Consider the following 26,329-nt stretch of genomic DNA (forward strand, 5'->3'; position numbering starts at 1 on the left):
GGCTGACATTCCTTAGAAGCGAACCAGTTCTAACCAATTTTGAAAAAATTCTTATTACTTTTCTGATCATAAAAGCAATACCTTCTTAGGAAAAAAAGAAAAGAAACACTATAGAAATTGCTACCACACAAAATACCTTTTAGCACGAGCAGGAGTTAGGGAAGTAGTCAGACCCAGGAGCAACTGCTGCCAGCCGTTTTGGGTATTTTAAAGAACGGTGATTTTACATGCTGACAAGGTCAACATGGCCCAAATAGTGTCAAACAGAGGCATCAAAAGGTCTGTGTTAAACTGTCCTGCAAGTCAAGCAGCCACACGAAAAGGTCCTGCTTCCTATGCAGGTGACTGGTGCCACCCGGGAGGGCGAGGTCTCCTGCGTTGGTTTGCAGGTTGCTGGAGGCCATCTCTGTATTCTCATCTCCCAGCTGGGTGCCTGGCACATGCGGGTGATCAATAAGTACTTATTGAATGTATGGGGAGGTGGCATGGGATGGCGCAAATCCTACCAACCTGGGAGCCGGACCTACCTCAGACTCCAGCCTCAAAGCCTGCAGGTCGAGCGGTCTGAGTAGGTCACCCCACGCCTATGAGTCTTGGTCCGTCATGCATAAAGTGACCATAATAACACTCTTCTTGCTGTGGAAGTTTAAAAACGATCTGTGCAAAGGTGGTCACACAGCTCCAGGAACAAAATCAGAGCATGGTGTCTTTTTGTAATTATGATGATTAGTTCTAGGAAGGAATTGGACCGATGGGCAGAGTCAGGGTGCACAGCCCTCCTGGAGGTGGTAGGGGTGACAATGACTGTGGTCAGGGCATGGCACCCTCAGATGGGGCTCTATCCAGCCATCACTGCAAATGTGCCCAGCCCACTACAGAGGGACACACATGTTTGGCGAGTGAAGTCAAAACCTGCATTCTTCGAGTTTCTGTTTCAAACTTGGAGGACACTTGCACATCCATCCGCTGAGGGCTGCTGAGAAACCACGTATCTGCAAGGAGTGGTGTGACTACAAGTTCTGGGGCACCAAGTTCACCTGAGCCCTCAAGCCGCAGCCTTGTGAGCCTTCTCAGCCCCTGGTCAGAGTCCCTGCGCATCCCTACAAGAGCTGTTTCAAATCTCTATCTCCCTACCTAAGGCTGCACCCCGACTGCCAGGCCTGGGGTCGTTAGGTGACGACCTCACTGTCTATTTCACAGAGAAATCAGAAATTGCTGACGGAGGTATGATTCACATACTGTATAACTCACCCATTTGAAGTGTACAATTCAGTGCTTTTAGCATATTCACAGAATTGTGAAACCATCACCTCAATCAATCACAGACATGTTCATCACCCCAAAAAGAAATCCTACACCCGTTAAGCACTCAGTCCTCATTCTCCTTCATCCCATCCCAAGCCCTAGGCAACCACCCATCTAATTTCTGTTTCTATGTATTTGCCTATTCTGGACGCTTCATAAAAATAGGATCATACAGTATGTGGCCTTTGTGTCTACTTTCACTCAGCCGAACGTTTTCAAGGTGCATCAATGTTGTACCCTGTGTCATTACTTCATTCACTCTTTTTCATTGCCAGGTAATATTCCATTGCATGAGTATACCATATTTTATTTATCCATTCACCAGTTGATGGATATTTGGATTGTTTTCGCTTTTTTTCTATTATAAAAAAAAGTTGCTATAACTATTCTTGTACAAATTTTTCTGTGGTCATATGTTTTTATTTGTCTTAAGTAGACACCTAGGAGTGGAATTTCGGGGTCCACATGGTAACTGTATGTTTAGCCATTTGGGGAACTGCCAGATTGTTTTCTAAAGTGGCTGAACCATTTACGTTACCACCTGCAGTGTATGAGGATTCCAATTTCTACGTACCCCCCAACACCTGCTATTGTCTATCTTTTGGATTCTAGCCATCTTGGTTGGGGTTAAGCTTTATCTCATTGTTGTTTTGAATTGGATGGCTAGACTTCAGGTTCTTGAACCCACTATGACTACTGATTTAAGATAATCATATTAAGTATAATATACTTTATGTAAATGAAAATATAATAGAAATATAAAATATGATAAAAATATAATAGAAAATTAGTAGCTACCTATAATAGGAACCCTGATAGTAACCCTAAACACCTATGTTAGGAAATGTGTAAATCCAGTCAGATAGATTCATTTAGTAGCAGCTGTTAAAAAGAATGAGGTAAGTCAGTCTCTGGTATTAACAATAAAAACATCCGATGATCGCATCCATCTTTACCAGACCCTCCCCTTTTCAAATGAGGAGGGGCCATCTTTCTGTCGCGGGTCCATCCCAGCCTTGAGTCCTGGACCCCATTCCATCACACCTCTTCAGGAACTTCCTTTCCATCATTTGCATCCTCTTTCTTATCTGTATCATCGGCCATAGAAAGAGCCCCTTTCTACTGGTGTTTCCTCCACAAACATCCGATGCAACAGAGACTTGGAGGCTGGGGGAGCGCCAGTCCTGCTCTCCACTCAGCAGCTGTGTGCTTGCACTTCGTCTCTTCATCTGCAATAATCGTCCCCACCTCCTGAGGCTGTGGTGAGGATGCTATGCGTGGATACCTCTAAAGCTCTCAGAGCAGTGCTGGCGCAGAGTCAATGCGGCTGTTTGCTATTATAGTTACTATCTTCAAAACTGTATCCATAACTGGAATAAATAACACGTGCAAAGGATACAAAATTTAAGATAAAAATGTCATATGGTAGCATGTAAGTTTCTCTCCAATCACCTTTCCACAGCCTTACCCCAGAGGCAAGCACTGCTACCAGCCGCTTGGGTCTCCTTACATAAATGGATATTCCATACTTGGGCAAGAAAATTTGCGAGGGAAAATTATATACACAATAGCCTTCTGAGCACAGTATTCTTGCTCTTGATTTTTTCCAATTCATATTTATTGTGGAGATGTTTCAACGTCAGTAACAAAGATTTACCTCATCCTTCTTAGTAGCTGCCACCAAATGAATGTGTCATCATGGATTTACACGGTTCCTAATAAAGATATTTAGGGTTTGTCTCTTTCTTTTCTCTACTACTTTTCTATTATTAAAAAAAAAATAGTCCTGCAAGGCCTTGTACAGGCATGAATTTGTATATGTGACTAAATCTGTAGGTAAATGACTAGAAGAGGAATTTCTGAGTCACAGGAGAGCTGCACTTTAATTTTATAATTAAATATTACAAATATATAATAGTAATATATTATTAGTAAATAATATTATTGATATATTACATTAAATACTATAAATATATAATTATGAGTGAATATAATTTAAACATAAAGTTTATAATGAATAATGCCAAATTTACCGTCAAAAGATGTGCCAAGTGACAATTCCCAGCCACAATACAAGAGCATGTCTCTTTCCCCCATCTTCTGCAGCCAAGTGGTGTTACCCTTGATCCATGTCAATGTGATCGTTGAACAGCAGAATCGGCATATAGATTAAATTTGTGTGAATCTTAATTTGACTGAGGAAGACCATGCATCTAGAAGCTATTTGTATTTGTGATGGGAGGTGTGGAAATGTAAAAAAGAAATCTTAACTAAACTGGAATTAGGAAGGCCTGTCAGGGGAGCTCTCAGGCCCTGTCATCCATCATCAATTACACCACACAGGAAGAGAGGCTTGCATCTTGGACAGGAAGTACAACTACTTTACTACTGAAGGAAGATTCCTCTCCCCACCCAGCAACCGTCCAGCCAATGAGAAACGCCGAAGCTCGGCCAATGAGAAGCCGTTGCAGCCCTGAGCTGTTACTTTTTTCCAATGGATTTTCATTTAGAACAACCCTTCCTCCTCTTTTTTCTCTATAAAAGCAGCTTCCCTCCTTTGTTTGTTGGATTTGCCTATGGTTTGCCACAGCACGCACATCCCAATTGCAATTCTTTTGGCTATTTCGGAATAACCTTATTTTGATATAAAATAACAGGGAAATTTGCTTTTTTTTTTTTTTACATGTATGTGAAGAAGATTGGCCCTGACCTACCATCTGTGCCAATCTTCCTCTACTTTGTATGTGAGATGCCACCACAGTGTGGCTTGATGATCAGTGTGTACGTCCATGCCTGGGATCTGAACCTGTGACCCCTGGCTGCTGAAGTGGAGCATGTGAATTTAACCACTACGCCACAGGGCTGGCCCCCAAATTTGCTTTTTAAGTTTAAGAGAGGAATGGTGAAAACTATCTGAATATACTTCTTACTCAATTTCTATTTTATTTTAAGTATTTTCTCATTGTTTTGTTAGAAACATTAAACCTTTGATCATGACAAAAATTGCAAAATCTTGTCCAAGATTGTCACTTGTGTTTTCAATTTGCTTGTGGTGAAGTTTTTCCCAATTCAGGGATTTATGTAGTCAAATTGATCAATCTATGTCTTGTATAATACTTAAAAAGGAATTCTTCATTACATGTTTTCTTTTAGTGTGTTTTTTATGTTTATAATTTCAGCTATTGAAAATTTGTCTTCCATAATTTATTTTTTCCAAATACTATCTGGTTATCTACAATCCTTATTTAATAATTAATATTTTCCTATCTAATTTAAAATACTGTCTTTAAATTTTTGTATCTAATTGGGTCTGTAGAGAGGGCTCTTTTCTATTTATCTGTCCTTTCTAATACCAGCATCACATTGATTTGATTATTACACTTTAATTTAAAAATTCTTTTTCAGAAAGCTTGTTTATCTCTCCCCTCAAAAGATGTTACTAGGGCTTTTCTTATGATTATGATAAGTGTATAGATTAACCAAGGTAGAGTTGACCATTCTATAAAGCTGACTCCTGCCCAAGCACAGAAAATGTTTTTCCATTTTACAAGTCTGTCATGTTCTTTTATAGCTGAATGTTTTCTTCAGCATGATCCTCACTATTTCTTGGTAAGTTTTGTCCCAGTTATGTTGTGTTTTTGTGATGCTATAAATAGTTTCCTTCTTCCACTCTAACCTCCCACTGCTGTGTATAATAGTATTTGATATCTGTATATTACTTGTTCTATTCTGATACTTTCTGGATTCTCTTGTGTGTAATTGTTCAACCATTTCCTCTTGGTTTTCTGCTTTTTGCCATAATGTAAACTTTACTTCATCCACCTCTTATTTCTTTCTCCCTTCTAGTTACATTGACTATCCAGATTAAGATGAATAAGGATAATAATACTTAACATTCTTTTGTCTTACCCCTGACTTTATGGGGATGCTTCCGATGTTTCTCTATGAAGCATTAGAGTGTCCTTTGAGTTGGGATGGATATTTTAAAAACATTTTATCAGGAACATTTTAAAATATGCAGAAAATTAGGAAGTATAGTACAGTAAATATTATAAACTCAACAGCCTAGACTCACAACAATTGCTAACATCCTATCTTATTTTTTTGCATACACACACACTATATATATATATTGCTGAATGATTTGAAGTAAATTACAGAAATCATGAATCTCCAAAAAACAAAGATATTCCTCTACATAGACAGAAATCATTATTAAACATAAAATTAATAATGATTATAATACTCAGGTCATTTTCAAATGCGTCCAATTGATCCCAAAATGGCTTTTGTGGCAGGAAACAGATCACAAATTGCATTTGGTTTGTTACACCTTGGGTTGGACGTATTTCATATTGATGAGAAAGTGTACACTTATTCTTTTCTTATTAATAATTTGGATGTTGAATTCATCTACTGTCCTTTCAGCATCTAAGGAGAAGGTTATAAACTTTTTCTCTTTTGCTTTATTAATGTGGTGAATTGTGACTAAAAGATTTCCTAATATTGAAGGAAGTTTGTATTCGGGGAACAAAACTCTCCATGTGTTATTTTTTCCAATGTGTTGCTGGATACTGTTACGGAATGAGATTTGCCTGTGGTTTTTGTTTTTCATACTATTTTTTTTAACCTTTAATAACAAAGCTGTGTTTGTTCAATTTTTTAAAAAGTAAGATTTTCCTCTTCTATGCTCTGAAATAGTTTCAATAGTATTGGGGATATTTCTGCTTGTAGTATGGCCGTGTACTACCCATATATCAACTCTCCCACTGCTAACACCTATAAACACTGGGGAAACTGTAAATTTGGTTTATTCTCCACTCTATTGCTTTCACATTTCACTTTCTTCTTTCTCTTACTATTTCTTCCCCAAGCTCTTGAATGTCTGATTTTCTTTTCCCTCTTTTGCTTTATGTTGCTTAATGGTGATAACTTAATTAAGATTTCATAGATTTTCTGAAGACATGCTTCACCTCAGCTTCCATCTGTTCCATGGCAACTTTCTTCTGGTGAGTGTTCTTGACCTGCCATTTTCTTTTTTTTTTTTCAGGGAAAGATTCACCCCAAGCTAACATCTGTTGCCAATCTTCCTCTCTTTTTCTCCCTCGCCAAAGCCCCAGTGCACGGTTGCATATCCTAGTTGTAAGTCATTCTAGTTGTTCTATGCGAGCTGCTGCCACAGCATGGCTACTGACAGATGGGTGTGTGGTTCCACAACCGGAAAGCGAACTCAGGCCACCGAAGCCATGAGTGCCAAACTTTAACCACTAGGCCATCAGGGCTGGCTCTTGACCTGCCGTTTTCTTGATGTGCCATTTTTTCCCACTGTTTCTTGAAGTGCCTTTAGATAGAGTCTATGGTGATTTATTACTGATTAGTCATCTGGAATGAGGTCAGTTCTTGAACCATCTTCTAGTAGGACTTGTCCGTAGAGGAGGGATACAGACCACATTCCAAGCTGTGGGGAATTTTTCTTATCTAGGATTATGAACACGGATTAACTATTTCAGCCTTTGCTTCTCCCCAGATAATGGAGATCAGATGCTGCTCAAAGGAAAGATATTTTTCTTCTTACCTGGATCAGACCCCCACTAGGCAGATTTCTGAATGTGCCAACTATTGAGTTTGGAATAAACCACATACCCCAGCCTAGGATAGACTCATGGCACTCACTCATGGCATTTGAGTGCTGAAGAAGGGAGGAGAAAGACAGAAAAATAACATTTATTGACCCTCCCATGGGTGCCAGTCACTCTGCTAGGCTGTTTGTGTATATTATCACATTTAATTCTTAGAAAGATTTCATGAATTAAGTATTATTATTCCCACTTCTTCAGATGGACAACTTGGAGCAAAGAAGAATAAGTTCCTTGGCCGAGATTACTGATCCAGTAAGTGGTGTAATGGGATTCCAATGGCTCCAACGTTCACTTTTGACAGGATCTCCCCAAGCTGAATTTCTTCATTGCTCCCTATGTCTAAGCAACTGTTATTTAAACGAGACTCTCTTATGACAATGACAAGCACAAAGAAGCTCCTGTTGCCCCCACAGGTGGCACTTATCTCCCCTTTGATTTTTGCCTCTCCTCCCTGTTTGCCAGTCACTACACTGCCGTTGACTCACTCAATGGGATTGGTCTTCAGCATTGGTCCCTCTCTGATCAAACCATTGCTCTGCACTTCTCCTGCCAGTCGCTAGGAACCAATACCCAGCCTTGCCAGAGGAAATTTATTTTCAAGACTCAAGGCTTCTTTACTCTGAGCCCTCGCATGCCTCCTGGCTGGGGTCTAGACCCGAGCAGAAATGAACCAGATGATCTGACACCTATTGCTGCCTGGCTGCCTATCACTGTGCTCCACCCGGCTGGAGCCCTGACACTCATTATTGCCAAAATTTAATGAAGATGATTTTATTTATTGGGAACAGACATCCTAGAACAGGAGAAGCCTGCTGGGCTCCTGATGGAGGGCAAAATGCTCAGGTCATGGGTTCAGAGGGCTTTGTTTAGTTCTCTTGCTCGTTTGGCAAGTAGTCTTAGGCATAGCCTCCTGAGTTAAGCTATTCTCCCAAGAAACAGGGTTAAAACATTTGTCCTGCCTACCCAGGACGTTGTCAGGAGGCTCAGAAGAGAACAAGATGAGAGAAAATTCTACCAATTATAACATACTCAATAAATGTTCTCTATTATTAACAATATCATTGCCATTGACATTAATAGGATAAATGGATGGAGAGGGAGAGCTTCATGAGTTACATCAAGTGATAACTTCCCATTGAGGAGGGCTTGCTTGTTACTCAGTAGAAGCAGCGTGGTTGGGAGGGTGGTTCCTGCAGGTGGAGTACCTAGTTTGCAGCCCAGCAACATCTCTTCCTACCTATGTCAGCATCAGTTCCTCTATGTGTAAAATTTGTGTTCATCCATGTATTTAATTGAGATAAGGATTAAGGGAGATAATCCTTCTATGATGCTTATCATGATGCTTGCTCAATGACTAGAAACTGTTATTGTTATGGTTAGTTGAATTGAGTCAATTAGAGTTAGATGGAAGGTCCAAGAAGAGAGCCACAGAGATCCTTCTCTCCATTGTAAGGTGAAGTCTCTAACCATGCAGGTCCAGAATCTTAACCTAAGTGGACTCATTCTCACTGATTGACAGGGAGATCAATTCAAAACCAGGCTGTGAAATTCTTAATCAGCAGTGGGAACTAAAACTGATTAACACAAGACAACACTTAGGAACTCTGTTTGGAGGATGCCTCCAGGCACACAGGGCTATTGCTAGGAAGAGAGAGCCATTAAAAGGCTGGTGGAAGCCTGAGGGCTGAGAAGAGAGAAAGGAAAAATTCCTGTTGGCTCTCCCTTTGCCTCTCTAGGCATGCAAATGCTCTGCCCAGGAAACTGCAGCAACTGAGTTACCAAAACATGTGTCCTTGGCTGGCATTTCCCACAAGACATGGACCAACCTTCACGCCAAAACCTTAGCCACCAGCTGATGCCTCTGTCCAGCACCGCTTCCAATTTCACTCCCAGGTTTTGTTAATTTCATTTTGGCTTTTGGTCACTCACAGCAGCTTGTCTTAGAACCACTTTGAAAAAGCCTCCAAGGAGAATACAACTTCTAGGCATCTGATGTTTATTGCCCTGGCAGGGGCCCTTAGATTCACCTTGGTTATAGCAAAAGAAAGACAACTCTTGTTTTTTGACAATCCTTTGTTCTTTCTGATTCTTGCACGCATCAGTAAATTACTCTCATTTTTTTCCTAAAAAGGTTTCACAGTATAAATTGAGGCATGGAAAATGGTGTGTTTCCTCTGGTTCCAGATAGGAAAGCTGTAAATAATTTAAAATTCCTGCTGTGCAAAATTACCCAAACAGAAAGTGCATTTTTTATGCTTGGCACTGAGGATGGTAAAATAAGAAATTGTGCCAATTTTCCTACAGGTGAAATTTTAGCTTCTTTATAATGTAAGCACTTTGACTCTGAAATAAGTAATGTAATGAGATTTCTTGCAAGGCTTGCCAGCATTAATGTGGGACCACAGGAATAATGGCCCACATTTACCTTTCTCAAAAAAAAATACTCACAGAATTACTGATTGAAAATCTGTGCCTGGGACCATTAAGCCACACCCCAGGGCTCAAAGATTGTGCTCACTAATATCATTTATGTTACCATAACTGTCGAGGTAAGCACACCAAACTTACATGAAAAGATATTGTTTTGTAGCACAAAATTCTGGTTTGTGTGTTATTTGAATCTCTATAAGCCACTGTATTTTGAAACAGCAATATGACCTATTTGTCACCCCTTAATTAACGTCATTGTAAAATGGGGCCATATTGAATTTCTCCTAACCCTCTGTGCCTTGTGAGCACCTCCAGAGATGTGCCGCTGTCACTGCAAGGCTGCGGGCTTTTCCTCCTTGATGTCCAGGTTAGCACTGAGGCTGGCAAAGCTAAATTCTCATGAGCCAGAAGGTCCCAGAACAAGAGGAGAGAAGACATCTTGCCCAGATTTTTCTCCCTGGGAAACCTGCATTGGGAGCTTATAATGGAAAGAGAAATGGACTCCTGGTCTCCAGTTGAGGCGCCATTTTGTAATGCGGGCTGCTTCCCTGGGCACCACACCAGTAGCTCCCATATCAGCTAGCAGTTCCAGATCTCATCCTTCATGATAAGGGAAGAGCCAGGTCATCAGCCTTTATAAAGACAAAGCACAAGCATCAGCAGAGAAGAGCCAAATATACATCAAGGACCATAATAAAAATTGTTTGCCAACAGCTACTGTAGGGGAGAAAGACATTTCCTCTACCCGCTCTGGGTTTACTGGCCAGAGAATGAGTTAAATTCACATGACACAGAATAACAGGAGAAAATTAAACAAAGCTTTATAACATGTGTACATGGGAGAGGCTCAGGCAGACTGAGCAACTTGCCAAAATGGCCAAAGCCACCACCTTAAATATCATCTTCAGTTAAAGACAAAGGAGGATGTTGGGAGTGGGGGAAGTCAGTTATGGGAGGTTACCAGACAAGTACAGTAAATAAGAGTAAGATTATTATGCAGATTTAAGTCCTTGCTTTCCACATTGATTAAGAGTTTCTTCCTGGTACAGAGAGGGAGTCACATTTACAGATGGAGATTTCCTTTACAAATGTAAACGTCTCTTAACAAAGGGTAAGTAAATTCTACTTTTCAGAGTTTCTTTCCTGACTGCAGTTTTTAAAAGTAACCAGCACAAAATAATCCTCATGCCAAAGAGACACATCTTGGGGTGGCCATTTCTAGTCCCCCACACTGCTAAATATCATAAAATACATATACAACTAGAGTTTGTTTCTGATGGTAGCTATCAGTCCCTCTCACCCGAGAGCTGGCTTCATCCTTAAGTGACAAGCATTCAGTCTCTTTACTTCCCCAACTCTAGTTGCCTTGCAGGATGTCCAACTGCTGAACAGTTCTGAGCAGATGCAGAAAGGCCAGAGGGATGAATCCTCACACATATGAATGAGTTTGGCTGATGTTTTCTACAAGAAAGAAAGAAAGAGAGGGAGAGGGAGAGAGGGAGGGAGGAAGGAAGAAAGAAAGAAAGAGGGAAAGAAGGAAAACAGGAAGGAAGAAAAGAAACGAAGAACTTAAAAAAAAAAACTGTCTCCCATAAAATAGCTCCACAGTTAGAGTAGGATGGGTGTCATGGGTTTCCCTGACTATAGGAGACAAAAGAATAACCCTCAGTCCTTTTACCTGCAGAAGTCCACCTTGGGGCAGGTGCCGTGGCCGAATGGTTAAGTTCGTGCGCTCTGCTGTGGCGGCCCAGGGTTTCGCTGGTTCGGATCCTGGGCACGGACATGGCACCACTCAGCAGGCCACGCTGAGGTGGCATCCCATGTGCCACAACTAGAAGGACCCACAACTAAAATATACAACTATGTACTGGGGGGATTTGGGGAGAAAAAGCAGAGAGAAAAAAAAAGAAGATTGGCAACAGTTGTTAGCTCAGGTGCCAATCTTTAAAAAAATAAAGAAAGAAGATGTCCCCCTTTTCTCAGTGTCCTTCATCTGCTGAGCGTGTCCTAGGGCAGCAGCTGGCATCACAGGTCATCCCACGTTCCCACATCTGTTCTGCCAGCTCTTCTTCGAAGAGATTCTCCATGACTCCTGCAGCAGGCTGGGTCTTCCCCTTATGTGTTCATTACACGGTGTGCCACCTTCTTTTGAATTCTCTCTTCTCCACTGAATTATGAACTCTGGGGGGGGGGGGGGAAGAATTTTATCTGTATTACTCATGATGTCGTTCCCTGAGCCACCTGGTCAACACCCAGCAACAATTGTGGAATCAATGACCTCGGGGTATCTCCTTGAATAGTTTTAAGCTCATTGACACGCAGATGGCAGGTTCTGTGTTCTATGCTGCCCTTAGAGAAACAAAACCATGAGTCTTTTAGCCTTTCCCAGAAAATGCATCTCACATCCAACCTAAAACAATGGAAGTGCTCTGGGTAAAATAAATCCCAGGGGCAGATGCATAGATTCCCCTCTCAGTATCTTTCCTGCCCACTATAGGTTGGAAGTTCCAGGGGGCAGGACTTGCGTTGTCTCAACTTGTGTAGACATAGGACAATGACAAGCTCAATGAACATCTTTGGATGACAACTGGTATCTGTCTTCCCTGAGCTTCAGGCAAATCGGATCTGCTTTGAAAATACCTAATAATTACTTGAAAATAAATTCAGAATGAGTTTCTTTTATGGTGACAGAATCACAGAATAGAGTGCTCAATAGCCAATTTTTACAATTTATTGCCATTGTCTCTGTGGCTCTCTGGATAAAAGGGGGCTTGGCACTATGGCTGGAGTCCGACAGTCTGCTTTGTCACCGACCTCCTCAGCAATGGGACTTGGGCTGAATGACGCTTCACACATGGGATGCTCCGCATGGATAACAGAATCCAGGCTCAGCTTCTGGTTTTCTTATCATCAATTTCTCCCCAGTGAATACTTAACCCTCCAAAACAGTGCGGGTGATATATTTGATAGGTTTCACCTTCAAGCTTTATTTCATAAATTATAAACACCTGCTGCCTACAATCTGCTATTCAGTCTCCTCTATTCTAGGTATTTAGTGGCAACTCACAGCATTGTTTTTCCCCTTGGAAGTAATTGAGAGCACATTTACCCCCCAATAGTGCAATTTGAAGGAATCATAGACTAACTGTCCCTTAATTTTTAGCACTTGTTCTTAATAATGCTCAAATGCCCAGAGGGTGCTAAGACTCTCCTTGAAAGGAGCTGCTGACTGTGTGGGCTATGTGTATAGCAATGGCAGAAAGGTCCAGAAAAAGTAGGTGTACTTGGTGGTCAGAGCTGTCATGATGGGAACTCAGAGATGCCAGTCACTCAGGTGCAGTTGACAACTCCCTCAAGACAGATTTCAGGGGAACTTAGAAGTGTTCCCAACACCTGTTAGCCTCACGGCCAAATTCCTACCCTGACGTAATCTTTTACATGGGGCTGCTTACTCCACAAGGCTCCTTCTAAACTGTAAATACACCATCCAGAGAGTGGTGGGAGGCACATCTTAATCAATAGCTCTGCCTAACTCAGTACAATTTTCTGATCAGATTTATGGGAAGAATCCTAATGGGACGTGACTCAGAAATGCCTTCTGTTTAAGTGGCCCTGCTAGTCTTCTTTTATGTGACAGGAGAACCTACCTTATATGGGGTGGTCACAGAAGGAAAAGAGCAGGTAGTCAAGATCCCTAAATCAACCTAAATCCCCATAGCCCCTGGAAATGGTTGAGTGTAGAGAAACTATTTGTGTGTTTCTGCAGTGGTGGGGCTTTCTGAATGAATTTGTCGCAAACTGGGGCTCCTGGGCTCAACGAGAGGCTTGGGAAGTGAACCTACATCTGTAGAGAGACTGAGAGAACCCCCAAGGGCTTCACTAACTCTGGACGTATGTTTGTGTTTCAAGGGGAAATGAGGTCTCAGAACTTGGAAGTGTAGGTCATAAAAGCTGGACACCTGGGCTCCCCTGGCCTTTGAAGGGATGTATTTACATTCCAGAAGGTTAGAATGAGAACCCAAGGTCGTTTCCTTCTGTCTCCAAGGAGCAAATGTGTTCCTCCCTCCTTCTGGGCGGGGAGGGGTGGCAGCTGCCTCTTTCTCCTGTAGAGGAGGAGAGAATACTCCGTCTTCTCTTAGCTGCAGACTCTGAAATTTGTATGTGTAGGAAGTTTGGCCTGGTTCTCATCACATCAGCCCAGAGGTAAGAATCAGGCCATGAGAAACCATGAAGTCCTTATTTGTTTTCTAAGTGAATAATGACCTGTCTCTAATCCAGAACACCTCATGTACACATTCAGGATAAAGTTAACAAAGATGAATACTAACACCTAACAGCAATTCAAAGGGAAAAAATACAGCCTACTTTATTTCTCTTTGAGCTTCACTTGTGGCCAGTCAAGGGGAGGGAAAGAATGGGGCAAGTGGAGGGAATTCTCACGTCATCTATTTTTGTAATTGCTGTTTTCTTTGTCAAATACATGGGGGTGAATTTGAGACTGTCAAAATCAGGGGTTCTCAACCCCAGCACTACTAACAATTTGGCCTGGACAATTCCTTATTACGGGGAGTGTCCTGTGCCTTGTAGGAGGTTGGCAGCAACCCTGGACTCTAGGAATCAGATGCAAATAGAAATACCCCACCCCTCAGTTGTGACAACCAAAAATATCTCTAGACGTTGCCACATGGCTAGTAGGGGCAAAATCGCTCCAGTTGAGAACCACTGTTTTAAATACACGTGTGACACCACATGTCTATGAATTTCACGTAGTAGTAGTCATGGGTGAGATTGGAGGAGCTGGTCTTTTGCACAGGCAAATCAGATTATTTCCTACTCGTCTGAAGAGGTCTTTCTAGATGCTCCTATATGGTAACCCATTTAAATGGTAACCAACATTTTACTCACAATGATAAAGCTTAATCTGCAAATGTCCCTGAGAGAGGTTCACAGTTATACGGGGCCACTTGAAACAGAACGTCAGAGGAGATGGCCAACATAGCAGATGCTTTTTTTGAGATCAGCATTTGATAAAGGGGAAGGCATCAGATTCTGGAAGGGAAAAAGGGATTCTAATGCATGAGGAAGAGGATACAGAAATCAAAGACCGGGGGGCCAGAGACGAGGTTCACTTAATACATTATTTTGCAAAGAATGGGCACCACTGAGTATTGAAATATTTAGAAAACAGAATGCACAGTGTTGGGGAAGTGGGAGAATCCCCCCTCCCTTTTCCTTAAAGTTCTTATGGCTGGGCCAATAATTAAAAAGGCAGGTTAGCAGGGGAAAATCAAACAAAGTTTAATAGCATGTGTACATGGGAGAAACTCAGGAGAAATGGAGTCACTGAGCCAACTGGCCAAGGCTGCCTGTTTAGGTATCTTCAGCTACAGACAAGGAGGACGTTAGGGTAGTGATTTGGGGCTTCAAAGGGAAGGAAGGCAACCCACATGGAAATGGAAAAGCAAATGTTTGGTAAAGAGAACTTTGATAAGCGTGGGCTTAACAAGCATCCGCCTGGTCTACCAGATACCCAGAGTTATCTGTGGTGATGGTGTGTCCTGGAGATAGGCCTTTATTTTAAATTTCTTTTAGGCAGTTGGGGGGGAAGGTTTAATGTTCTTCCTGAGTCTGAGCCTTTATTGCCTTCAGCTCAAAATAATCCTCATACCAGGGTGGCGCATCTTGGGGCGGCCTGCCCTGAGCCCCATCAACAGCATTTGAGAATGCCATAAAAATCAGCCAACTCTGGTATGGGAAATGATGCCTTTGTGTGGTCTCTGTTCTAGAACATCAGGTCATGGGCAGGGAAGTCAGCTCGAATGAGGACATGAAAGTCTGGGAGAGCAGGAAGCCTAGAAAGTGGGGCCAAAATGGGGAAGAAGATGCTCAGAGAGGAGTGAATACAAAAGCACTTCTACATGGTTTGTATTTTCCTTAGGATTGTCTCATTGCCTGGATCGCAGACGTGCCTTAAATAGAGGTTATTTATCTAAATACTCTGCTACATTGGATTCTAAATTTTTGTCAGCAGTTCCTTGTCTTCGCCATGAATATTTCTGCTGAAGTGCCTAAGCCAGGGTCTGACACAACAGGAGGATGTAAAATGAGTGAATCCATGCCAAAGGGAAGCACTGCCTTAAGTAAGCTTTGTATAGTATATCTGCCACTGTGGCTGTGCAGTAAGATTAAAGATAAGTTTCAGAAGAAGGTCATACCATCATCAATGGCCACTCATACCTGCCACTGTAGGCAGCCTACAAGATGTGAGAGCTGGGCACCATCACCCATGGTCTCAAGGACTCTCGACACAATGGCATCAAACCCCAAGAAGACTATGGTCTGAGGAGGTGTATGCATCTTCTATTTTGCATAGTAACTTACCACAACCTTAGTGGCTTATAAGAACACCTACTTATTATCTGAGTTTCTGTGGCTCAGGATTTTCAAGCACAGCTTACCTGAATCCTCTGCTCAGGGTCTCACAATGTGTCAAAGGGGCTGTATTCTCATCTGGAAGCTGGACTGGGGGGGAATTCACTTCCAAGCTCACTTAGATGGTTGGCAGAATTCCTTGATGGCTGTTGGCCAGAGGCTGTCCACAGGTCTTACAGGTGCCCACAGTTCCCTGCCACATGGCCCTCTCCATAGGCAGTCCACAACATGGCATATTGCTTCTTCAAGGCCTACAGGAGAGCAAGAACCATACTCTGCTAGTAAGATTGCAGATACCATAATGCAATTGCAGGAGAGACATCTCTCCATCTTTGCCATTCTCTATTGATTAGAAGCAAGTCATAGATTCCCACCCAAACTCAGTGGAAGGGGATTGCACAAAGGCATGAGCAACAAGAGGTAGAGATCATTGGGGATCATGTTAGGATCTGTCCACCACAGGAGGGCATAAGATAAAAGAGAATCGTGGTAATTCCCTCCTGCACAGCTTCCCTGAAACTGCTCACAAGGGACATGGTTACCATCACTTTGCAACAGCTCTGAGTATTCTCCATTGAAGGGAAAAGCTAAGCAGAAAAAAGTGAAGTGCAGGATGGTTTTTCCCCTTTCCACACAGCAGATCACACTGCAGTAGGTCTCCAGGCCACAGAGGATAGGATCGCATCTCATCCATCACTTTGACCTACTGCCTGAACAGAATGGGCTTGGGGGCAAGGGGGAGAAAGTCCAACCACTGCGGAAACCTTGGATTTAAACACTGAAATGTCTTTTAAAATGTCTTTTAAAACATTGAAACGCTTTAAACTTTTGGTGTGCTGTTTCCTGGCCAGAAACCTGAGGTCACACTGACTCTCCACTCTTCCCATCCCAGAGCAGGATCAAAAACCCTTATCTTGACTCTCGTGCATAGCCAACATCTGTTTTAATGAGGGGTCACCCACAGAACCTTCTGCCCCTGGAAATCTGGTTGGTCCATCCCTCATCCACTCTGCCCAATTTCTTTTGGATTTTCCTTGGAATTCTATTCTGACCTCAAGAGAAGTAGATTTATTTGGTCTCACTGGCATGCTCAAAGACCCTGTCCTTATCCACTGTTTGACTAAGCACAAAGCATTTTCATCATCAGGTAAATTTAATTAAGAGGCCACTTACTCAGCATGCCCAATCCTGCCTGGGCCAAAGGTTAAAAACAGAGGGAGAAAAAGTCCTCCCAGACAAAGAAGCAAAAGTGAATCACGCTCTAAACCTCACTGCGCAGTGAACCCTTTGTCAAGGAGGAAGTAGCCGCTGTTTCTCATTACCTGGAAGCACTGGGTTCTGAGTCAGCTCCTTTTCCTCCTTGACCTCCAACCCCCATAAGAAGGTTATTTGACCAGCTTGCACAGGTAGAATTGCTCCTTCTCCCCCTAACAGGTCCCCAGTTACCCTCTGTTCCTCAGCAGGGTCACAAATGAAGATGTGTGTTTGGCTTGTAGTCCACTATGACCCCTGCATTGTTTTCTTCTTATTCTCACTGTAGTCGTTTATCATTTGTTTTGCCTCTCATTGCATGTTATGCTTGTTTTCTCACTTTGGTCCTTTAAAAAAATTATCGGTGGGCAGCCCAGTGGCGTAGTGATCAAGTTTGCACACTCGGCTTCAGGGGCTAGGGTTCTCAGGTTTGGATCCCAAGTGTGGACCTATGCACCTATGCTATGGCAGGCATGCCACATATAAAATAGAGGAATATAGGCACAGACGTTAGCTCAGGGCCAATCTTCCTCAGCAACAACAACAACAAGATTATCAGGTGTTTCTTCAACTTAGACATCATGGATCTTTAGCTCTGTAAAAGTCTTCAAAGATCTCAACCTCCTCATCTTACAAATGAGGATAGTGGGAATGACACAGTCAACTGGCTTGACAAGGGTCATATGGTGATTTTACTGTGAGCAGAATTAGATTACACCTGAATCCTTATATTTCTTCAACACCCTACTAGCTTTATGAGATGCAATAGTGGAGATGCTGGATTGCTGAATTTATTGTGACTGCATTGTGATTGTTGCGCTGACAGGGTCACAACTAAACCACAGCTCAGAAGAATCTAGAAGAAGCCAAAGTCAGGGAATTGCCTCTGGGGGCCGATCAGCCTGCATCCTGCATTTTTCATCATCTTTCTTTCTTGTCTTCTTAGAAGGCATATTTTCTTGTAATACTAGCACCAGACTCCTTCACCCTCCAGCTGTGCTCCCTGTGCCTCTACTCTTAGTGACTTCACTGAATTCACATGCCACCACCACCCCTCTCCCTTTCAACTTGAAACATCATCCTCAAGCCATGCCCCTGCCCATATCCACCTGACAATTCTTATTCCGCTTGCACTGCATAGTTATAAGAGCCATCATTTATGGAACACCCATCCGTTACCCAGCATTGTGCTTGGCATTAATTGGGTATCACTTAATTGCCACAAATACCCTGTGACGTGGATGCCATCTCCACTCTACAGATGAGGAGACTGAAACTCAGAAAGGTGAATGATTCAGGATCTGAATCCAAGTCTGACTCCAGAATCCATGTTCTCCTGACTGCCCCAGCACAGCAACCCAATATGCCTTGAATCTTCCAGGATGTTATTGATTTCAGATGCCCTGTCCCATGGGACCTCTTCGTATCTATACACACACCCCCCACAAATACAGGTGTGTAATATACCTCCACATTTTGAACAGGCAGACGTTTAAACCCTAGGGAACCCCCCAAAAATAATCAAAAATCTGTTTGCAGTTGGAGTCTCACCATAACTAACCCCTTCCGCCATCTATCTTGCACTCCAACCAACTTTAAGTCATACAGACTATTTGTTTCAGTTTTCTGAGGTCCTTGACAACTCACATCCTTGCCAGCGACATTGAGAAATTAATGTGGTCGTTTTCTGGTTTTCCTGGAGCTGATCTAATTGGCATTATATAATGTTGAAACATTTTGAGACTTTTTTTTTGAAGTTAACTCTTCTTTTTTCCTTTTGTTTCTGAGTTTCTCTCCCCTGTTTACCATTTCCAGTATAATTTTTTTGGTATACCGCTAATTAGTCCTTTGTGAATCTACACTGGATGTTTCCTGTTCTTTGTGTTGTTTCTAAAGAAATTGCAATTTTCTGGGCTCTAATTAAAGTGCCCCACAGGATATTCCAGTTTTCTTCTGTTTCGTGTAATATTGTGCAATTTTTTCTCTTGTGCTTTATGCTCTCTTTGTGGATGCTGAATTCTCCTTGACTGTGTTGCCTTAAATGCCCATAAGAACCATAGATGTGTGTATGTTTATTACACTTTTCAAAGAAGTTTGAAACACAAATATTGGATTCCTACTCTTCTTGACAGTCCAGCACTAAATATGTGGGGATGATTACGTATCCTCAGCTAATTAGAGAGCCAATAGATGGGATCACACAGCTTTGTTGTTATCTACTCCTAGAGTGGTACCCCTAGGCAAGTGCCAAAATAAAAAAATTCTGATTTTTCCTATTGGAAAATAAGGGTCTGTGTCTTCTGATTCCAGGTATATATAGAAGGACATGGCAGATCTATACTACCACTGCAACATTTTTTTTAAAAAAAAGCAAGATAAATTACACAACTCAATTTTTTAGAGGATTGGAGAGCCATAGAAGTGATGAAGACTACAAGAACTAAAGGCTCAAAGATACAAGAGTTGCTCCTGGGTGAGATGGCGATTGCTGACTATTTTCGTCTTTTGGCATATTTGCCAATTCTGAACATGAGTTGAAGATTAAGCTTGACCCAAATTCAGGGATGTTACTAGTAGGCTGTGGGCAGACACTTGTGGCTGGAATGATGGATTGAAAACTTGCATAGCCCCCAAACAAGCATGTCTTCCCCAGGAGATGTTTGCCAACCTCTGCTGCAGTGCTGGGAATGGGGAACCTAGACACAAATGCAGATTGAAATTTTACCCAATAATCTAGGGCTTAAGAGACTAATCTCATTAGAAAGAGAAGCTCTACGACCAACACAAAGCCAGTCTCTCTCTCTCAAGACATCAGCTATATTTGAACTTGTGTAAGCGGAGACCGAAATTCAAAAACTCTGGAGGACAAAACATTCAGAGCTGAGAAAACTGAGAACATTCTAGGATGAGGAGATAAAGCAAAAACCTAGGCGTACCACACCCAAGAAAAAGGAACTTACCAGATACAAAACAAATCTTGCTAAAATTGCAAGCCAGCCCCATCCAAGATAATCTTAATTGGGTTGAAGTGATTAGCCTCTCGTCCTATATGCCCACAAAGGAAAAGGGAACCAGTACTGATGGAAGGTATTATCTAGAATGCCTATGATTTATTTATATGCAAAGCCTGGGATATAATAAAAACATCATTAGACAGTCAATGGGACCAATAATCAATTTTAGTTCTGACATGTAAAGAGCTTAGAAGTTATCGTCTTATACTTAAAACAAGAAAAATCTGGACAAACTTAAATTCAATGACTTTCCTTGAAATCATCAGAAAAGTAAGCTCATGGGATAAATCACCATCCCTAAATCTGGAGAGACAGACAAATACAGAAATCATACCCAACATCTGCTTATCTGGAGCAGAAGGCACTGGAGCCATAAAGTGGTAAGAATGCTTAAATGGCAATTTTGATGAATTGCTGAATGTTGGAGTATAGGCTACCACAAGAGTGAGAAACTTCTAGGGACCATAGTTTCAGGGGGGACCCCCAAACATTTGTGGGCTTTACTTCCAAGAACCACTCCACCTTCTCACGGTGAAGATTTGAGAAAAGTGTCCCCAGCTCTGGCAGGGGAAAGGCAATCATTGTGAAATACAGCAGGAGTTTTTTTACAGCAGAGGACTGCTCAGCACTGGAAAAGAATTTGCCAGAACCTTATCCCAACTGTGGGAAGGGCACTCCTCCCAGTCAAGCCCAATGTAGCTTTCCTGTCTCACCTAAGGGGGAAAAATAGTCATCAGAGGTCAAGGCTTTAAGAAAATAGATTGGAAATGCTGCAGCCAAGGAAGAGAGTAGGAAGCAAGGGTAAAAAGAAAAAGTTAAGTTACTGGAGAAACACTTGGGAAGCTCACAGCCCAGAGACACAGAGCCACAAAAACACTGAGATTTAATCATGGGATTATAAAATGCTTCCCATCTCCCACATGTTACCACCACACCAACAGGGGTGCCTCCAATATAGAATACAATGGATTACAGCTGAAAGAGCTGCACGATGCAGACTTTACATAAGGAAGCCCAGAGTCAACGGGGAGGAAAAACAATGACACTAAAAGAATAGGAAGCCTCTGGCACCTGTAGCAACAGCAAATATTAAACACAGCCTAACTCCTAGCCAGAATACAAAGCCTAGCATTGTAGCGCTATTTACTTTAGTTCCTATTACCTGATACATCACATCCAGCTTCCAAAAAACATTACGAGGCATGCCAAAAAAAGCCAAGAATCTGCAAAGACAAAGGGAGCATAAGAACTCATATATGACACAGATGTTGGAATTATCAGGCCAGGAATTTAAAATAACTAAGATAACTAAGAGAAAATGTAGACAACATGCAAAAACAGATGAGTAATGTAAGCAGAGAGTTGGAAATTCTAAGAAAGAATAAAAGGAAGAATGTTAGGAATAAAAGATACCGTAAGAGAACTTAAGGCTGTATTCACAGGCTCATCAGTCAACACGACATAGTCATGGGATCAGTGAACTTGAAGATAAGTCAATAAAAACTTCCCAAACTGAAATACAGAGAGAAAAAAAGAGTTAAAAAGCAACAAAAAACAAAAGCAGAGCATCTCAAAACTGTGAGACAATTTCAATGATGTAACATACGTGCAATTGGTATACCAGAAGAAGAAACAGAGAACTCTACAGAAGAAACATTTGAAATTATAATGGCCAAGAAGTTTCCAAAGTGAATACCAGACACTAAATCACAGATCCAGGAAGGTCAGGGAACACCAAGTGGGATAAATACCTCCCCCATCTAATATTCAGCTGATGCTTGCAACTTTTGGCAACTATAAAGTTAGTATAACCATTCACGTGTGGTTTTATGTGGCTGCAAGTTTTCAAACCAGTTGGATAGGGTCAATACTTGGGAGAACAAGTGCTGGATCATATAGTGAGACAACGTGAAGCTTTGGAAGAAACTGCCAAATCATCTTCTGAAGAGGCCGTACAATTTTGCATTCCCTTTAGCAATGCCTGATTCCATTTCTTTAGTAGATGTAGGCCTATTCAGATTGGTAACGGAATATAGAACAAGCAGAATAAAAAATTAGAGAGCCAGGCCTGATTGCCTAGTGGTTAAAGTTCTGTGGTCACTGTTTCAGCAGCCCAGGCTCACTTCCCAGTCACGGAACCACACCACTCGTCTGTCACTTGCCATGCTATGGCAGCGGCTCACATAAAAGAACTAGAATGACTTACAACTAGCACATACAACCATGAACTGGGGCTTTGGGGAGGGGGAAAAAAAAGAGGAAGATTGGCAACAGATGTTAGCGCAGGGTAAATTCTTCCCTGCCAAAAAAAATAATTAGAAAAGCTATAGAAGAATTAAACAATATGATTAACTAAACTGATCTAATTAGCATATATAGAAAACTAATCCTGACATACAAAATACATATGTTTTCAAGTTCACATGGAATATTTATCAAAATAGACAATAGGATGGGCCACATAGTAGATCTCAGTAAATTTCAAAGAATTGCAAGCTTCCAGATTAAGTCCTACATCAGTGGAATTAGACCAGACATCAACAACAGAAAGATGACCAAAATATTCTTAAGCCCTTGGAAATTAAAGAACACACTTCTAAATAACCCAGAGTCAAATGAGGAATCACAGTGGAAATTAGAAAATATTTTGAAGTGAATAATAATGATTTAACATTTCCAACCTTGTAGAATGAAACTAAAGAAGCACTCAGGATAAAACTTATAGCTTTGAATAAATGTGATTAAAAAGAAGAAAGGTTTATAATTAATTATCTAAGAGTTCGTCTGAATAAGCTACAAAAAGAAAAGCTAACTATACACAACAAAAGTCGAAAGAGGGAAATAGTAAAGTTCAGAGCAGAAATCAATTTAATAGAAAGCAAACTTTAATAGAGAAAATCAACAAAGTCAAAGGCAGATACTTTGCAAAGACTAATGATATTGTAAAATCACCTATAAGACCATTCAAGAAGAATGAAAAAAGTCAAAGATTACCAACTGAACATTTTAAAAAGGACATTACTACAAATCCTATAGACATTAAAAGGATAATAAAGTATTATTAATAATTTTATGCTAATTATTTGAAAAAATTAAATTAACAAGATTTTAAAAACACACATTACTAAAACTAACAAAAGAAGAAGGGAAAAAAACCTGAAGAATCTTGTATTTTCTAAAGAAGTTGATCTCATTAAATTGTTTCCACCAAAAGTTCCAGCCAAGATAGTTTCACTGGCGAATTCTTCAAGGCATTTAAGGAATAAATAATAGCAATTTTTACAAGTAGTTTCAGATAATAGAAGATCAGGAAACACTTCTCAAATCATTTTATAATCTTAATAACAAAATTTGGCATGGTCATTTCAAGAAATAAAAATTATAGGCCAACATCTCTTGCCCAAAAGTCTATTTTAAAATTACCAAATTGAACCCAGTTTTTTATATAAGACCAATACAACATGACCCTAGGAGGTTTATTCTGGGAATAAAAGGATGGTTTAACATTTGAAAAATCAATCAATTTAATACACCACCTTAATAGAATAAAGGGGACAAATGATATGTTTATTTCAGTAGATGCAGAAAAAGCATTGATAAAACCCAACACCCATTCATGATATCAAAAAAAAATTCAGAAAACTAGGAATGGAAGGAAATGTCTTTAGTCTGACAAAACTGTTTACAAAAAAAAAAAACCTGTGGCTAATATAATACTTAAAGACGAAATATTAAAATCTTTCCCTAGAATTTAAGAAAAAGGCAAGGATTCCACTATCATTCTGTTCAGCATTTACTAGGGCTCCTAGACACTGCAACAGAGCAAGAAAAAGAAACAAGAGATTCATTTGTGAGAAGAAATTAAATAAACTGTCCTTATCCACAGATGACATCACTGTATGTAAAAAAAATCAAAATGAATCTACAGATGAAATAATAGCATTAAAAAGTGAATTTAGCAAGTTTGCTGAATGAATGGTAAATATACAAATATCAAATCTTTGTTTATATGCTGTCAACAAAGAATTAGAACATAAAACATTTAAACATCATTTCAAATAGTCTTAGAAAATACAAAATATTTGAGAATAAATGTAACAAAAGATATGCAAGAACTCTCCACTGAAAACTGGACACTACAAATGAATTTTAAAAATGAAATATGTATTTCTACTGGAATATTCAATATTGTTAAGACTTCCCAGATTTTCTATAACTTCAATAAAATTCCAATCAAAACTCCAGCAGATATTTTTGGAAAAATTAACAAGTTGAATTTAAAATATAGATGGAAATTCAAAGGACCTGGAATATTCAAGAAAATCATGAGAAAGAAGAGCAAAGTTAGAAGATTTATGCTGCAAGATTTTAAGCCTTGTTATAAAACTACAGTAAATAATGCAATATATCAACTCAAGAATAGACGTGTTGAGCAATTAAACAGAACACAGTCCAGAAATAGACCAACAAATTTCTGAACAATTGATTTTTGGAAAAAGTCCAAGGGCAATTCAATGGAGAAAGAACATTCCTCTCAAGAAATAACGATACAATTATTAGATAGCCACATGCAAATAAAAATAATAATCCTTAACATACCTCCTATAGCCACCTAATATACAAATGAATCTGAAATGGATGAAACAGCTAAGTGGAAAAAGGAAAACTATTAAATGTCTATAAAACAGGACAGGAGATGTCTTCATGAGCTCGGGCGAAGCAACCAAAAGTTAAACATCACTCAAAAAGCACTACCTATGAGGAAAAAAATTGACCTTTGGACTAATAAAAATTAAGTTGTATCAATCAAAAGACACCACCAAGAGGGTGAAAGGGTAAACTCAGACTGAGAGAAAATGTTTACAGTACCTGTCTCTGACAAATGGCTTGTATCCAGAATATTTAAAGGAACTCTAAAAATCAATAAGACAAGAAAAAAGACAGACAACCCCTTTTTTCATGGGCAAAAGAATTGAACAGACACTTCTCCAAAAAGAATATCCAACTGGCTCTTGAGTGTACTGAAGGTGCCTAATATCATCGCTCATCAGAGAAATACAAATTAAGAAAATGATGAAACACACCACTGCACACCCACCAGAATGGAATAAATTTGTAGAATATTTAGTGACAGCCCTTAGCCCAATTCTTTGCAGCATCTCAGGCAAGCTCTAAGCAAAATGCACGGCTGGGGAGTTTCTTTAATCTCCACAGTTGCAACGTGAATTTCGACATTTGGGAATTTAACTATAGAAATAGAAAAATATAAATATTGGAAATTTCCTTAAACTCAAAATTTTGTTTCCCTAAATGGATATGTGAGTGACATTTCTATTTTCTAGAGCACCATTTTGGGGTGTTCTTCTAGGACTCACATTGGTAAGAATAGATTTCCAGAACTCAAATCACAGGCTTAAAGTACTCTCGATAGTACTTGCTGGGCTTCCTGAGAGTTTTTCCCCCCAGTCTTTCTCATTGTATTTTTTCCCCCAAATCAAGTCCTCTATTGGTGAATTAGTTAGATGTTGGTCTCTCAGAGCTCATGCAAACTTGAAGGTTGAGTTTCTCTATCTTCTCTTTCTTCAGATCTCCATTCAGAATTTCATATCCTCTAAATTTAATAATCCAGAAAATTAACTTTTTTACTTTGCTGCTTTTATTAAGTAGTATTAGCGTATTTTATTTCAAACTTTTAAAGGATTAGAACATTTAACGTATTTTTGTAATAGTAAGAGATGATGTTGCTTTTTCATTTATGTGATCCTTAATTGAATTTGTATGTATTAATGTTTCTTTGTAGAAAAGCTTTCCCATCTATGATTAAAAGATGATCTGAACCGTCATCCTGAGTTCTGGAGCAAGATGAAAAGATACCCTGTGTATTCTTTCCTTGGGGAAGGAGACACAGAATAAAGTGCTAGGACTCTCACTGTGCTCTGCTCGGTTTCCCAATATCTATGAGCTGTTCTCTTGAAGCATCCTGCCCTCACCTTCAGGAGGGAAAGTCTACCACACACACACAAACCAGACACACCACACACACACACACCACATTTACAGGACACACATACACACCACATGCATACACCACACACACACCACCCACACATATGCACTACACACATGCATGCACAGACCATGCCACATGTGCACACACATACACCTCACACACACACATACACACACCACATACATGCGCATACCACACACATGCACACATACAACACACATACGCACATCCATTAGAATGAAAAGAAA

The 26,329-nt window shown here is 40.5% G+C and overlaps 1 long non-coding RNA gene across 2 annotated transcripts; it reads right to left on the reverse strand.

Annotated features, from left to right (window-relative positions):
- Positions 1 to 5,852: 5,852 nt before the first annotated feature.
- On the reverse strand, positions 5,853 to 16,051 carry LOC139079852 (uncharacterized). Of its 2 annotated transcripts, XR_011533822.1 has the most exons (4): positions 15,833 to 16,051; positions 11,053 to 11,555; positions 10,675 to 10,835; positions 5,853 to 10,006 (listed from the first exon to the last, which is right to left on the reverse strand). It is a non-coding gene; the product is annotated as an uncharacterized lncRNA (long non-coding RNA). The 2 variants fall into 2 exon arrangements; XR_011533821.1 differs by having other exon boundaries at positions 10,675 to 11,555.
- Positions 16,052 to 26,329: the final 10,278 nt, after the last annotated feature.

Source organism: Equus przewalskii, chromosome 27 (assembly GCF_037783145.1).
Source record: "Equus przewalskii isolate Varuska chromosome 27, EquPr2, whole genome shotgun sequence".
Taxonomy (NCBI): domain Eukaryota; kingdom Metazoa; phylum Chordata; class Mammalia; order Perissodactyla; family Equidae; genus Equus; species Equus przewalskii.